General features: G+C 41.9%; 1 protein-coding gene and 1 long non-coding RNA gene across 5 annotated transcripts in view; one reads left to right on the plus strand and one right to left on the minus strand.

The window, feature by feature from the left end:
* Positions 1–759: 759 nt before the first annotated feature.
* On the minus strand, positions 760–8,908 carry LOC309622891. 4 transcript variants are annotated; one of them, XR_014241192.1, is made up of 4 exons: positions 7,060–7,368; positions 6,241–6,737; positions 1,749–5,643; positions 760–1,508 (listed from the first exon to the last, which is right to left on the minus strand). It is a non-coding gene; the product is annotated as an uncharacterized lncRNA (long non-coding RNA). The 4 variants fall into 4 exon arrangements; XR_014241193.1 differs by lacking the exons at positions 760–1,508; positions 7,060–7,368 and adding an exon at positions 8,504–8,908 and having other exon boundaries at positions 5,078–5,643; positions 6,241–6,399; XR_014241194.1 differs by lacking the exons at positions 760–1,508; positions 7,060–7,368 and adding an exon at positions 8,504–8,908 and having other exon boundaries at positions 5,078–5,643; positions 6,241–6,439.
* A 464-nt stretch (positions 8,909–9,372) lies between these two features.
* G3BP1 (G3BP stress granule assembly factor 1) overlaps positions 9,373–16,466 on the plus strand; it is a 31,566-nt gene continuing 24,472 nt past the window's right edge. The window contains exon 1 of the mRNA XM_082379125.1: positions 9,373–9,517. The gene's annotated coding sequence lies outside the window, so the exon portion shown is untranslated. The remainder of the gene's footprint in view (positions 9,518–16,466) is intronic.

Raw genomic sequence — 16,466 nt, forward strand, 5'->3', positions numbered from 1 at the left:
TTCAGATGTACAACATAATGATTCAATATTTTTAGATATTATGAATGGTCACTACAATAAGTCAACATCCTTCACCATACATAGTTACAAATTTTTATCTTGCAATGAGAACTTTTAAGGTTTACTTTCTTAGCAACTTTCAAATATACAATAAAGTATTATTAACTATAGTCACCATGCTGTACATTACACCCCTATGACTCTTATTTTATAACTGGGAGTTTGTACTTTTTGACCTTCTTCACCCATTTTGCCTATCCAGTCTCTGGCAACCATTAAGCTGTTTTCTGTATCTTTTTTTTTTCTTTAGATTTCACATGTAAGTGAGATCGTACAGTATTTATTTGTCATTTTCTGTCTGACATTTCATTTACCATAATGCCCTCAAGGTCCATTCATGTTGTTATAAATGTCAAGAATAAATTCTTTTTTATGAATGAATAACATTGATATATATATATATATATATATGTATATATGTATATAACATTTTCTTTTTTCATTTATCCATTGATGTACACACCACTTAGGTTGTTTCCATATTTTAGCTATTGTAAATAATGCTGTAATGAACATAGGAGTGCATACATCTTTTCAAGTTAGTGTTTTTATTTTCTTTGAATAAATATCCAGAAGTGGAATTGCTGGATCATATGGTAGTTCTATTTTTAATGTTTTGAGGAATCTCCATACTGTTTTCCATAGTAGCTGCACTAATTTACCTCCCCACTAACAGTACACAAGCATTCCCCCAAAGGTTTTTTTTTTTTTTTTTTTTCACACACACACACTGTATTTTATTTTTACAAGAGATAAATAGACTGACACCAAGCATTGTACATGGATGACCACAACAAAAGCAACAATGATTAAGAGCAAAACATTTTTATACCATTGATAAAATGTTAAGAAAAAAAAGAATGCTGAGTGATGTCACGTGATGACCCAGATTTTTAGTATCTCCTGAAAAACTGGAAGATCTGGAAACCTATCTATAATAGGCAGGATAGGTCAGGTAATGCTGTGGTAACAAACAATCCCCAAACCTCAATGGCTTGAAACAACAGATTTATTTCTTCCTCATGCCATATGCCCACTGCAGGTTGGGCACCTTGGAGGAATGGCTCTGCGCAAATTGTTTTTGCCCAGGGATCCACGTCGAGAGAGACTATTCATATGGGACAACATTGAATATTGGGGTGGGGTGGGGAGGGAAGACCTTGGCAAAATAATCACCAGCTCCAAAGACTGCCTGGAAGAGATCTGTGTCACTTCTGCTCACATTGTTTTGGTCAAAGCAGAGCACATGGTCATGCCTATTTTTTTTTTTTAATTATTATTATTTTTTTGGCCACGCTGCTCAGCTTGTGGGATCTTGGTTCCCTGACCAGGGATTGAACCCACACACCCGGCAATGAAAGTGTGGAGTCCTAACCACTGGACCACCAGGGAATTCCCATTCATGCCTGTCTTTAAAGGCGACAGGAAAGTATAATCTTGCCAGGCACCTGGAAGGAGGAGAAACAGCATTGTCAGAAAACAACACTAATGACTGCTAGGGACTGTTTAGACAAGACACGAACTCTCTGGGTCACCACAGTCCCCAGCATGCCTTAGTGGACTCCCAGCACTACAGCCAAAGGTCAGAGGACATTTGTCACACCGTCCTTTTGTTCCTTTATTTTCTGCCAAACTACTCTAGACTTCCAGGATTTAAAGCTGTGTTCAGTGAGATAATCCAGACAAACCTGTGTTCAATTCCTGGCTGTTTTGGACAATTAACCTCTTCAAACCTCAGTTTATTTCCCTGTAAGATAAAGATAATAATTAGACCTATCTTCTTCATAGTGCAGTTGTGAAAAATAAGACAACGCTCACAAAATACTCAGTTCACTGCCTGGTACACAAAAGCACTCAGAAGCTACTCTTAGGGTTATGACAAGTTATTTTTTAAATTACACAATATATGAAAAGTTTCTTAATGTAAAAGAATTTTAAAATAATACAGATAAAGTAAAAGTTTCCTTCAAACTCTTAGGTCACTGTCTTCCATAGAGGTAGTAACTATTATCAGATTGCTCTACATCTTTCCAGATATTTACCTATGCATTTACCAACACTGACAAACACATGCAAATAATAGTTGGGATTTTTTAAGCATATGTGACATACTGTACATAATTCGTAAGATGCTCTTTTTAATGAATATGCTCTGGAGATTTATGCTATATAATATTGCAATATATACTTAAAATATCAATCTCTATGTGTATAAACACACATATATACACATATTATAAACCAGCTCAATCTTTAAAATTACTGCATAAAATTCTCTAGTATGGATTTATTATTGTAAATTTAGATATTCCCTTATTGAGAGATGTTTGGATTATTTTTCAATATTACAAACAACGCTATAATGAACATCTTTGCTCACTGTATACATGTGGGAGTGTTTCTTCAGAAGGGATATAAAAAAGCATAATCTCTGGGTCATAGAGTGTATGGATTTTAATTTTAACGGGTACATTCAAATAGCGCTTGGAATGGTTATGCTAATTTATACTTTCTACTAGTAGTATATGAGAATAACTACTTTTCCACACTCTTGTCAACATTTGATTTTAGCAAATTATCATTTTCTCAATTTGACGAGTGAACAGTTATTCAACTTCTTTTTGCCTTGGTTTCCCCCTGTGTTAAAGTGAGCAGTTTGCGGATTAGATGAGCTATTGTATGTATTTTATTATTGTTCCCTTTTTCCTTATTGGGCTTTGGATTTAGAGTGCTATTATCCTGAATTTGAATACCAGCTCTGCCACTTCCAAGCTATGTGACCTTGGGCGAGTCATTTAACCTTTCTGAGCCATAGTTTCTACTGCTGTAAAGTGGAGTTAATATTTTATGAAGTTATTGAAGAGTTTTTGTGAGGAGGGACTCAAACATGGTGCCTAGAGCACCATGCCTATCATATAGTAGGTGCTTGATACATGCTACGTTATTTAGACTTCAAGTTTTTGTCCCTCTTCTAAGCCACAGGAAGTGAGGACACCTAGGTCTGTAGATGGTACTGGAGTGTGCTCTTTTGCAAAGAGCTTTGGCTGCAGATTACCAGGATTTGCCATGGATTCAATTCTCAAACCACCCGGAAAGCTGTCTCTGCAGCAATACCTGGTGCCGTGCCTGAGAGAATGAAAGAAAATCCCAGCCTCTCAGGGGTTTCTGAGGAGGTCCTGCCCCTTTTCTCTACTTGGGGCTGTCTTATCCTGCCCTGGGCAGTACTGACAAGTGGGTAAAAGAACATGGACTTGAAGTCAGAGAGTCCTACTTTCTAGCTCTCGCTGTGTGACCTTGGGCAAGTTGCTTACTCCCTCTGAGCCTGTTTCTGAGAAATGGGAAATAGGGTTGTTGTGACTATTAAATGAAATGATCTTTGTAGAGAACATTAGCAGGGTGCCTGGCTGAGGCACTGGTCAGAGTTTGAGGAGGTGATGTGTTTGCAGACAGTCAATGCCAAAGGAGAGAGGGATCCAATTAGGCATGCATTTCTAAGCCAGTAAAGGGTCTCTTTGGATCGTTGTACGATTTTTGTAAGGTAAGGAGAAAAAGGAAAAGAGGTTAGCAGTCTGGGAGGGAGGCAGATTAAAACTTTAATGCCTCATATCCAAAAGCCCTCATATACCTAAAGGGGTAATGTAGTATTCCATCTGTTTGTTTTAAAGATCAAAGTTTTCATATGTGTAGTCCCTCATATCACTATTAAAATCTATACTTAACATTGAATTTTTGAAAAATACATGCACATGTTTAAAAAAATTATAAAGTACCAAAGGGTACTTTCAATGAATGAAAACTAAGCCTTTCTCCAACCCAGGTCCAATTCATCTCCCTGTTAGCAATCATTGACAATTTCTTATGACTCCTTCCGGGTATTACCTGTGCATGTACAGCAAAACCATACAGGATTGTGCATGGATAACTGTAGCAATACAGAGTATCAATAGAAATAATTGCCCCATTAATAATGGCCCCCTCCCCTGTTTTCTTTTCTTCCTATCTTCATTTATTGATATCTCTTGGAGATCTTTATAACTATACACATAGATCTGCCTCATTTTCTCTATGTTTGCATGACAGTCCACTGTAAGAGTGAAACAGGAGGGAAGGGGGCAGGGCACAACCTTTAGAAGAATGACATAGCCCAAGGACATGACATAAACTGATTAGAACCAAATAGGTCCAAGATGGCGGACGAGCTGAGCCGACTTTCCACTAAACCTTGAGCCTCAGTATACGCTCATTGTAATACATCAGCAAGCTAAATGACACACCCACAGGTGCCATGACAGTTCCAAGGCTGACCCTAAAGGTTGAAAAGTGGGTGGTGGCCCAACTTCTGGAAATCCCCACCCCTTCCTCAAAATAGCTGGAATAATCCTCCCACTCATTAGCCTATGAAATTACCCACCCCTATAAAAACTGACAACCGCATACCCTGGTGCCTTTCTCACCTTCTGAGATGGCCCACACTCTGTGGAGTGTTTCTCTCTAAATAACCCCACTTCTTACCTATCACTTTGTCTCTCACTGAACTCTTTCTGTGACGAGACATGGAGAACCTGAGTTTCATTAAGTCCTGAGAACAGGTGTGTGATCTCAGTTAAAAGACCATGGGCTCAAGTCCCAATCTGAGTTGCACGGTTTCAAGAGTGCACTGTATTGTCGTATTGTAACTACCCAGTCCGATATAGCTCGACATTTGGGTTGTTTCCTGTCTCTACTGCAAGCAGTGTGCTTCAATGAATAATATTACACTGGGTCTTTGTTCATAGGTAGAAGTTTAACAGTTAAAGGTACATACAGGCACATATTTTTAATCACCCTTCCTGAGTGATTAGCTTCGTTTGGGAAATACTGATTCAGGTGATATTCTTAGGAGCATTCCTTACCTAATACACCACCCATCCATTCTCTCCACAAAAGTGTATTTTCTGGGGTCTTGCCCATGCTTTTTTCTGCTACTAAACACAAGTTCGTGTGCCAGATGCACAGTGAGGCTAAACAAACTGAAACATCAGAGTTTGGAGCAGAGAAAGGTTTACTGCAGGGCCATGCAAGGAGAATGGGTGACTCAGGCTCAAAAACCACCGAACTCTGACGGTTTTCAGGGAGAAATTTTTACAGGCAAAATTTGGTTTGAGGGCTGTAGAGTGTGTGACTTTCTTCTGATTGGCTTGGTAGTGAGGTAACGGGAGGGTTTGTTCTTACTTAGTTGAGGCATGCATCCTTACGGTGCCTGGGCGTGCCTGGGCTCTTCGTTGTGGCGTGCAGGTTTCTCTAGTTGTGGCATGCGGGTTTCTTCTCTCTCTAGTTGTGGTGCGCGGGCTCCAGGGCGCATGGGCTCTGTAGTTTGCGGCATGTGGGCTCTCTCACTGAGGCGTACAAGCTCAATAGTTGTGGCTCTCGGGCTTAGTTGCCCCGCAGCATATGGGATCTCAATTCCCCGACCGGGGATCGAACCGCGGCCCCTGCACTGGAAGGTGGATTCTTTACCACTGGACCACGAGGGAAGTCCCGGTTCCAGAAATCTTGTGCTCAGCCTGAAGTTATCATCCTCCACCTGGGCCGGGGCCTTAGTTCCTGCAGAAGAACTCAAAGATATTGTTATGTATCTTCCTTCAGGAAGAACTAAGACCCTGGCCCAAGGTTGCACTATTGTTTCTTGACTTCTCCTCCTTTGTCTCTGCATTCCCTCCCTTCCCTGACTAGCAACTGTTTGAACCTCCCCTTTGGAACTCAAGGAAGGTCAAGGAGGCAGAAGTCTTTTTCCAGCAAATAAGAAACGGGACATGGAAAGGATTTGTACCAGGAAGGGCCCCACAGAGTCTCGCTCCGTTTCATTTCCACCCCCATTCTCAGAGCTTTGGGGAGAATTGGCAGAAACAAAAGGGTGAAGTTGTGTTCTGGAGGGGTTTGCAGAATTTGTTTGCCAGTAGAAAGACTAGTAGGAGGCCGGGTACTCTCCCTTAGGTGACTACATCAGGGTTCTCACCGCTGGCACTATTAATTTGGCCCCCTTCATCATGGGGGCTCTCCTGGGCTTCCCAGGCCTCCATCCATTAGATGCCAGTAGCCTCTCTACCTAGTTGTGAAAAGATCATATGTCTCCTGGGGGCAAAATCTCCTCCATCTTGAGAAAAAGCGCTTCAGACACATCCATGGTGGTAAATTACTCACTGAACATTTACTAAGTATCCAGCATCTGTATCCTGAGGTAAATGACCACAGGAAGATGCCAACTTGTTCTCTCCTGTGGAAGACAGTCACAGCTACCTGAAGGGTCTTGTCCACATTCTCACTCTGGTAATCCATTTCCTCTTCCTTTCTTCCTACCCACTATTAGACAGCAAAACGATACAGGATTGTGCATGGATAACTATAGCAACACAGAGACAACACAGTACATGAACACAGTCTCACTGTAAAACTTTCCAATAATATATTATCCTTGTTGCTCCCACCCTAGGGGAATCCCTAGGGGGAATGGCTTGTTTTAAATTTAGAATTCTTACCAGGTGCACTTACATACCTATTTTAACATACAGAAATCAGGCGTTTTGGTTTTTCGTTTTTAACATAAATGGGAATTCACTGTATGTTTTGTTGAACTTGATTTTTGTCAGTTAACAATCCAATTAACAACTGGAGACAGGCTCATATCAGTATAGTTCGACCTCATTCTCTCTTTTTTTTTTAATTATTAGCACCTTTAATTATTATTTATTTATTTATTTGGCTGCGTTGGGTCTTCGTTTCTGTGCGAGGGCTACTCTTTGTTGTGGTGCGCGGGCTTCTCATTGCGGTGGCTTCTCTTGTTGTGGAGCACGGGCTCTAGGCATGTGGGCTTCAGTAGTTGTGGCACGTGGGCTCAGTAGTTGTGGCACACGGGCTTAGTTGCTCTGCAGCATGTGAGATCTTCCCGGACCAGGGCTCGAACCCGTGTCCCCTGCATTGGCAGGCAGATTCTCAACCACTGCGCCACCAGGGAAGCCCGACCTCATTCTCTTTTAAACTGCTGCATAGTAGTCTATACTATGGGCATATTACCGGTTAATCAGTTTGCAAATTGATGAGCAATTAGGTTTTGTTTTTAAATATCATAACAAAGCTGACAGTGCTGTAATGAACGCGTAGTACATGTCTCTTGGTAAAAAAAAACAACACATGGCTATCAAGCAAGAAGGGAGATATACACAATTTTAACAGACTGCCAAACAGCCCTACAAAAAGAGCTGTTATCACTTAAAATTCCCTCCAAATGTGATTAAGAATAGCCTTGACCCCCATCACAGGCCACCTGGGTTAAATTACCAATCTGTGAATTTGAAGTGTTGCCAATCTGCTCTCCTTAGCGTTTCAATTTGTAAAGTCGTGTTGTAAAATGCAAATTTCTTAGTTCACCCTTTAAGAAACCTTTCAGGGGCTCTCCAACCCCCTCAGAATAAAGTCCAAATTCCTTAGCAAGGCTAACGTGATCCTGGAGGTTCCTTACTCCAGAAAACCTCTAGCAGCTTCTCTCCTCTGAGCCGAGTTCCCTCCGGTGCCCCCATAGCCCCACACGCCCGTTCCCCAGTTTTGGGAGCTCCCGGCACGGCGCAGAGGCACGGTTTGTTGAATGGGTGACAGCGGGCAGGGACAGCATCTCGGTCATCTCTGACCCCAGTCCCTGGAGCTCAATAAATGCTTACTGAGCGAGGCCAGTGCGGGAGAGGGGCTTGGGGGGCCAGAGGGACGCTCCCACTTCGCTCCTGGAGCCGCACCTCCGACCCCACCAGGCTGCTGCCTGCGCTCCTTCGTCCCCAACAGAGAGGCCTCACGTGCTTCATTTCCAAATTTGCAAAACAACGAGAGCCCCTTCCGCAGGGTCACATGCCTGGAAGGAGAACCGACAGAGGCGGTCTCTGTATTTCCATATAAAATGCTCATGTGATCAACAGAAGGCCCAACAAAACAGTAAGAGTCGTGGACAGGACCCGGCTGGAGTGCCACTTAGCCCCTGAAGTGTTTCGGGAAAGCTTCGGGGTGTCCATATAGGAGTTTTTTTTTTTTTTTTTAATATAAATTTATTTTTATTTTTGGCTGCGTTGGGTTTTTGTTGCGGTGAGCGGGCTTCTCATTGCGGTGGCTTCTCTTGTTAGGCAGCACAGGCTCTAGGCACGTGGGCTCAGTAGCTGTGGCACACGGGCTTAGTTGCTCCGCAGCATGTGATCTTCCCGGACCAGGGCTCGAACCCGTGTCTTAACCACTGAGCCAACAAGTCAGTCCCCACATAAGAGTCTGACAAGCTACCTTTTAAAGACGCAATGACCTGAAGAAATAAGCCCTCACATCCAAAGCAACTGTAAATCTGAATGACAATGGTGGTGACGCCCAGGATATTGCAGGCAGGCCCAAGCCCATAGGAGAATTTACAAACTCCCATTCCTCGGTGAACACCCACCAGCCGACAAGCCGCAGCACTTGCCGAGAACAGCAGGATAGAAATTGGTGTCCTCAAACTCAACGGTTTTCACCTGCGACCTTTTTACAGGATCTTAGGTACACAACGGGAGTTACTTTCTCCTCTGGCTTTCCTTGAACAGTTGTTCCACAAGAGTGCTGACTAATGGTGGGAGCCAGCAAGTGCCCTTAGGCGGCCTCATGGAAATAAAAAAGTTGGTATAAGGAAGAAAAACAAAACAAAACAACCAAACAACGGGAAACTTTACCACCTGGCTCCCCTGGTACCAAACTATGAGGAAAAGGCGGGAGAGGGGGGCCTCAGGGACCGCACCCAAGAAGTGAAGAAAGAAAAAAGGACAGAAACCGGAGCCCAGAGAGTCTCAGAACCGCCCCAGAGGGCACGGCGTACCCGGGGCCAGGTCTCCTCGGTGCGGTCCAACCCCTGCGTCAATCAGCTCCTTCCCGCGCTGTGATTGGTGGGCTTCCTTGGCCACCCTGGCGCCCACCTCCTAGTTGCTTGGGGTTTACTTCCCCAAAGTACACGGGCCCCACCTTGTGGAGCAACCGCTCCTGCATGGAAAGCGGATCTCCGCCCTGGGGAAGACTTTGTAACGAATGGGAGCACCCTCACATATTTATTGGCTACCGTGGATATCGGTCAAAGAACTTCCCACCCGCCTTCCCACCGTACCTTTCAGTTATTGGTCTCTCTTAGTGCCAATCCGTTACTAGGGAAACGAGCTCCTCACAGTCTCATAGGCATGAGTCAAAGCCAATCAAGAGCCACGCCTTCATCCTGAGTCAGTACCCAATTGCTGTTCGAAGAGCCCAGGGTGCGCAGTCGGGATTGGTCACCAGAGTGCCCGACCTGGCCTCAACAAGTTAGGCTGAATCGCCCTTATATAGCCCGGCGACGGAACACGCGTGTGTGCGGACGCAGTTGCGTGAGGGGTTTTTTGCTTTTTGCTGTGCTGTGGAGCAGAGCTTGTTCCTCTCCCGCTCAGCCGTGCAGGTACGCCGAGGTGTGGGCGGGGCTGGGCGGCCCCGGGAGGACGAGGACGAGCTGGGGCTGTGGTGAGAAGAAGTCCTAACGGCGACCGCGCGAGGCGCGCTTCCCGTCCCCCCCCCCCCCCCGCCGCAACGGCCGCAGGCGCGCGGCGGACGCACGGGCGCGCGGAGGCTCTTCGCCCCCCGCCCCCACCGGCCCGGCGCGCGTGGCCGTGTCCGCGTCCGCCGCTTGCGCGTGCCGCGCCCAAAGGCCACGGCGAGCGAGAGCGAGCCGCGGCCGCCGCCCGGGGCCCCAGGGTGATCTCGGGGGCCTGGGGCCCCGCGCGGCCGGCTCGGTAGCTTTTCCCGCCTGCCCCCCCGCCCCTCTCCGCGCGCCAGCCGAGTCCTTCCTCCCCTGGCGGGGTCTCCAGCTTAACCCAGACCAGAGGAGGCTTTTCTTTGGGTGGGGGACACGAAAGTGCGATGAGAATTTCTCGTCTCGAGAAGCAGAAGTGCTGCTCCTAGGTTTTACAAGGAGTAAGGGGGGAGCAGCGAGTTCATGGGTATTGAGTGATGATAATAGCTAACATTTTTCCAAGCCCTCGCTGTGTGCCAGGCAGTGTGCGGAGCAACTTGTGTGTCTCTTCTTTACTCCCGAAATGCCCCGATGAAGTATGTACGATGCTTTCCCTCTTTTTACAGCGGACTCGAAGGCCCAGAGGTGGAGTGACACGGTCAAAGGCACACAGACCGTAAGGGGCAGGTATTTGTTTGAACCTAGGCGGTCTGACTCCCAGTCACCGAACCTGTTTTATTCTTTGTCCCAGCGCCCTGTGCGGCTCTAGGGCATCTTTGCCCCCAGAACGCTAGTCCCTGGGGTCAGCATCAGCCTCGGAAGGCCGACTGCAGCGGCATTTGTATTTGGGCCAGTTGAGGGCTTCCAGGGAGACGAGGGTTGGACGTGGGATTATGACAAAGGAAAAGAAAGGGTTTTTTGGGCTTCTTTTCTACAGATATTCCTACAGGTAGCTGATGGATGTGCTGCCCTAAAAGCTTCTGGGAAAAGCGTAGAATAAAATGAATAAGCCCAATGATCCTGGACAGTGTTCCTCGTCAGATTTGAAACTTACAGCCTGATGATGGGAAGTTCCCGCCAGCAGGAAGTTAGGCTCTGATAGTAGATCTTGAATCTTCTTTCTTCATTTTTTAATTGGAGCAGGCTTTTGAGAAAGACCCTCGAGAAGACAGTTGGACTTCCTCATTTTATGTAGTTGAAGAAAATGAGGTTGCAGAGCGATGAGTTTCAGATCTGGCCGTGACGTATAAGTGAAAATTTGAAATTGGAGTGGAAAGCTTGGAGCCCAGTTACAGTACAAATTTGACCTCTGTGGAGCCTCAGCTAGGTGAATTAGGGGTGATTGAGAGGTGTTGGAAATCTTACCCTTATGGCAGTTGGGAACTTCCGTGGATGAAAACTTGTCTACGTACATTTATTTAGCGTTGTGTGTATGCTCCTGTTATATGCAAACGTAGAAGACACCTTCAAAGACTTGAGTGTAAATTTTTCTAGTAGAGTTATATCTGAGATTTTTTTAAAGCCAGTTTATTCCTTGACTTAATGAAATAATAAATGTTCCTGTGTTGCAGGTCCGAATCATTACTTTGCATCACAAATGTCTCTACTTGAGCTAAAGCCACATTAAAAGTTTTGGAGCTAGCTCTTCTGAATTAATTTTGATTGGAATGGCTGTCGACCATTTTTCTTTCTCTTTTTTTTTTTAAAGAAGTTTATCTATTTTGTTTGTGCAGACACTTTTTAGAATTGGTCTTTGTATAAGAAGTTGCTGCCAGAGGGAACACATAATTTACATCTTTGTAAGTAAATTAAAAAGCTATGAGGAAACAAACATTTGTGTTTCCATTTACCCAGTAATTTCCATATTTCTTAACAGAAAGTAGCAGTAGATACAGGATCAAAATAGCTTGTGGACAGGTTCCAGCACCTTTGTTGGTGTTGCCATGAATGACAGATAGCTTTAGAGTATAACATTGTTTTCTTTGGAACTTGCCTTCTTGTAGCAATTCCAGTTACCTGCATTTATACACCAGTTAGCTATTGAATTAGCATTTTAAGTTATCAAATGTTAAAACACTAATGACCTACATTTAAACTGTTAATGAGTCCACTGATTATTCCTTGAGGTGAAATATATCAGAATGAAAGTTCTTTGTGTATTAATTGAGGGAAATTTTTGTTAGTTTCCCCTTTAGATATTTTAAAAAATACTGTTCTTGGCTTCAGGCAAATGGTTATCGCTTGGGTAGGAATATGAAAGCTGGTATTTCACAGATCGGTAGCCCAGTTGATCGCCTGTGTATTCATTGATCAAGAACAAATGAATTGAAGCAAATTGTGATAATACAAGACTTGTCTGCCTGTCTTCAATCCAAGCTAGAGGTTACTTTTGCTGTTAAATCCTTTGAATTTAAGCTTTTGTATTTCTTCTAACTGGTAGAAAAGTAGGTAGTTCTTTGTTCTTTTATTTAACTCACTTTAGTTTGCTGTTCTCAGCTGACAGTCTGCTAAGGGAACATCAGGAGATTTGGTAATGTTTCTTGGTGACCTACTTCACAGCAGTTTTTGGTAATTTACATTTTTTTTAACTTGTTTCAGTACTTTGCCTAGAAAGTAAAGAGCAGAAGTTTGTTTTAAATTTTTATAGGTTTGTGAATTGTATATGGTTCTTAGGACGGATGGGGCAGTGTTAAAAAATGAAATTTGTTATAAAGCCTGAATGTGTGACCTAGACCAGTTTTTCTTTTTGCCAGTTTACTAACATTACCCACTTGATCTTTCAACATTTTGCAGTTAGATTTGTTTCTTAAAATACTTCAAAATTCAAATGTGCATTGTATATTCATTTAATTGCGCTTTAAGACTTCCTTGGACAAAATTTACTGACTTTAAAGAGGGAGATAATTGTTAAAGTAGGTAGCTAAGAACCACCCCCCCCCCCCCCCACCAGTAATCAGTTTTTAACATCTAGTGGGACCTTTAGTACAGTACTATCCTTCCAGCCATGGAGTTAAATTTAAGATTCAGCAACTGTAATCACACTTGTAGTTGGTGATCACGCTGTGGTGAACAACTAAGTTTGTTTTTAAATCTCAAAAGTCAGCTTTCTGTTTGTTTGTTTATTTATTTATTTATAGTATTCTTGGTCACCCTATCTGGCTTTGGTTGGGAAAGCTTAATTGCAAGCCTGATGATACGGTGAAGAGTTAGGAAAAATCTGCACATGAAGAGTGGGAAGAGGGGGCTTAACAAAGCAGAAAGTTATTAAAAGTTCTCTTGTAGGCTGTGGCCTTTGTAAATAAAATCAGGTCTTTAGATTTTAAGTGATAGATTTCCACTTCTGCCTTCTGGCCAATCTGTTATGTCATATTGCTTGGCTGTTTAGCCTGGGTGCTGTATTTCAGGTATTTAATAAAAAGTAAATATTAGAGATGGTTAGAGATGGTTCAGAGAAAAAAAGCTGGCTTCCTAGATGGGACACACTTCAGCTTAGTAGGAATGTCATCCTTGGTGGCTGTTAAGTGGCTTTGTGGCAGCATCATTGCTTATTTGTATAGCTGTTTATGTATTTTTAAAGTGCATTCACACATCTTAGGTATTCTCATGTTTTTGCTTATAAGACCTGGAGCTCTGTAACCTAAATAGTTGTCTAAACTATTTTGTAAATCAAGTGGTGTAACTGGTAAGGATATGTGCTAGATATATTTCCTTGTTCAGAAACTTTGAAGGTTTTAGAATTTCCTTATTCAAAAAATCTTTGAAGGTTTTAGAAGGCATCAGTGGCACCTACCTGCCTTTCCAGGGTTTTTTGTTTGTTTGTTTGTTTTAGCAGCTGCGCCTCAAGTATATCCCATGTTTATGGACTATCTTGAGCTTACGCCTCGGGATTCCTGGCATACATCCACCTATGCTTTATGAGATCTAAAGCATAGGAAATTCATGTTTTTAAGGAATTTCGTAGATGAAGCATTAGTATATAGTTAACGGTATTTTTTCATCTTGGTGAGAAAGGACAGATTGTTGCTTAATTATAAACCTAGCTGACTAGCTTTTAATGCTGGATTGGGGAAGGGATGTTAAAAATCAAGAAAAGTTAGTGAATTAAGTTTCTCAGTCCTTGAATTTTTTTCTCTTGAGGAAACGTGTTTTTTGAGGTAATTTTGGATTTACAGACAAGTTGCAATACAGCCATGTCTTGTATACCCCTTACCCAACTTCACTAATGTTAACATCTCACCTAATCATGGTACATTTTTCAAAAATAAATTGACATTGATAAAGTATTATTAACAAAGGATTGACCTTATATGGATTTCCTTAGTTTTTCCACTAATGTCCTTTTTTTCTGTTCTAGGATCCAATCCAGGATACCACATTGCAGTTAGTCCTCATGTCTCCTTGGTTTCTCTTCTCTGATCTGTGACAGTTTCTTGTATTTTCTTTCTCTTTAATGACCTTGACACTTGATCTCAGTTTGGTTATACTTGGTGTTGAGTAGACTGAGGTTATGGATTTTGGGAAGAATACCACAGAGGTGACTTAGCCTTCTTACCGCATCACGGGGCACGTAATACCATTCCTGGTTGAATTTAACCTTGATCACTTGATTAAAGTGGTGTGTACCAGGTTAGTATTTTTTTCCTTTCCATATTCTTTTCATTAGAAGCTAGTCACTAAAGGAGGAAAATCTTTGAATTTGTAGACATATATTAAAGCTACCGCTGTAGTTACTAAACATTTTGGGGGAAACACTTTGAACTTAGGCAGATATTCTGTTTCTCTAGTTTCCCTGCTTAATGTTAGCATTCATTAGTGGATCTTGCCTGCAGCTCTTATGGTGGTGTTCTCATGGTGATTCTTTATTTCCCTTGTTTCTTCTCCATCATTTGAAATTCTTAGGTAAGAAAGATTTGTCTCTTCTCCCCATTTTTTTAATTCTTCATTTTCCCATTTTTTAACACTACTTACCCATTAATTTTTAAATTTTTAGTTATGTCAGTATAGGCTCATGGATATTCTTTGGGGTTGTAATCCAGTGTTTTCCTAACTTATTTTTGGTTTTTTACTTATTACTTTATTTTTTGAATTGTTCCAGTTTTGACTCTTGTATTCTTTTGATGTTCCCCTATTTTTTTTTTTGTTTGTTTTTTTAAGCATTTTCTTTCTTTATCAGGTACTTTCAGGCTCATGTTGTATTTTGCCTGTCCTGTGTCTCCAAGGAGTTGTCAGGAAGAATTTTGAAGGAGAGTGACAGGTGGTAAATGTCAAGAGTTTGGAAAATAGATTGAACAGTAGTAGATGTAGTGATAGTTCATGCCGCTCTTGCTCTGAGCAGAAGCGGCTTGGTTTCTGTAGTTTCTTCTCTGGTCTGGGAAAGCATTTTTATTTCTCATAACTAAGCCAAATTTCAAATGTTGGAATACATAGCATAACTTTGCAACAAAATTTACAACATATTCATGTTAGTACACAGAAACTCTCGCTGTTTATTTTTCCGTAGTGTTTTAGATAGGTTATTACAATAGAGTAAAAAGATCCCTTAAATGTCATTGTACTCAGAATTGACAGTTAACATTTTGAGTTACTCTTTTAAATTTGCTTTTTTTTCCGGTACAGGTTCCCATTCTGCTCTCTTCCCCTGAGACGACCTTTTGTCTTTCCAAGCTATTATATTGATGGGTTAAAAAACAGCTTTATTGAGGTATAATTGACATACAGTAAACTGCACATATTTCAAGTGTAGAATCTGATAGCTTTTGGCATTGTTTATACCTATGAAACCACCACAATCAAGATAGTGAAAATAGCTATCATCCCCAAAAGTTTTCTCATGCTCCTTTGCATTCCGTCTTTCCTATCCACTCTCCCTCCTCTTCTGCCCCCAGGGATCCCTTATCTGCTTTCTGTCACTGAAGATCAGTTTATACTTTCTAGAATTTTTATGTAAATGGAATCATACAATATGTGCTTTTTAAAAAAAAATTGCTGAGTAATACTGTTTGTTCTATTCTGTAAATATACCACAATTTGTTTATCCATTCACCTGTTGATGGACATTGGTTTGTTTCCAGCCTTTAGCTATTACAAATAAAACTTCTTAAGAAACTGCCTAACTTTTACAACGTGGTTGTACCATTTTACATTCCCGCCAGCAATGTTTGAGGGTTCCATTTCCTCGATACCCTGGCCAACGCTGTATTATCAGCCTTTTAAGTTGTCATTCTGACAGGTGTGTAGTGGTACTTTACTGTGGTTTTAATTTGCATTTCTATAATTACTAACAGTGTTGATGTTCAGCATTTTTCGTGTGCTTATTTGACATTCGAATAATTTCTTTGTTGAATTGTCTCCTCAGACTTTTCGCTCATATTTTTTAGTTTTTTTTCAGTTTTGAGAGTTCTTTAATATATTCTGTATACAAGTTGCTTTGCAAATAGTTACCTCAAGCCTGCTTTGCCTTTTCATTCTCTTGATAGTGTCTTTGCAAAGTGAAAGTTTTTATTTATTTGTTTATTTTGGCTATGCTGTGCGACATACGAGATCCTACTTCCCTGACCAGGGATCAGACCTGCACCCCCTGCAGTAGAAGCGCGGAGTCTTAACCACTGGACCGCCAGGGAAGTCCCTGGAAGGTTTTAATTTTGATGGAGTTCACATTATCAATCTGTGCTCTTATAGATCACGTTTTTAGTGTTGTATCCAAAAATGACTCACTGTCATTCAGATTTTCTTTAGAAGTTTTATAGTTTTAGGTAAAACCTAAAACTATTAAGTAAATTTTAATATTCTGTGAGTCTTTTTTTTTTTTTTTTTTTTTTAATTTATTTATTTATTTACTTATGGCTGTGTTGGGTCTTCGTTTCTGTGCGAGGGCTTTCTCTAGTTGTGGCAAGTGGGG

Source organism: Balaenoptera borealis (assembly GCF_965194805.1).
Source record: "Balaenoptera borealis genome assembly, chromosome: 2".
NCBI lineage: Eukaryota > Metazoa > Chordata > Mammalia > Artiodactyla > Balaenopteridae > Balaenoptera > Balaenoptera borealis.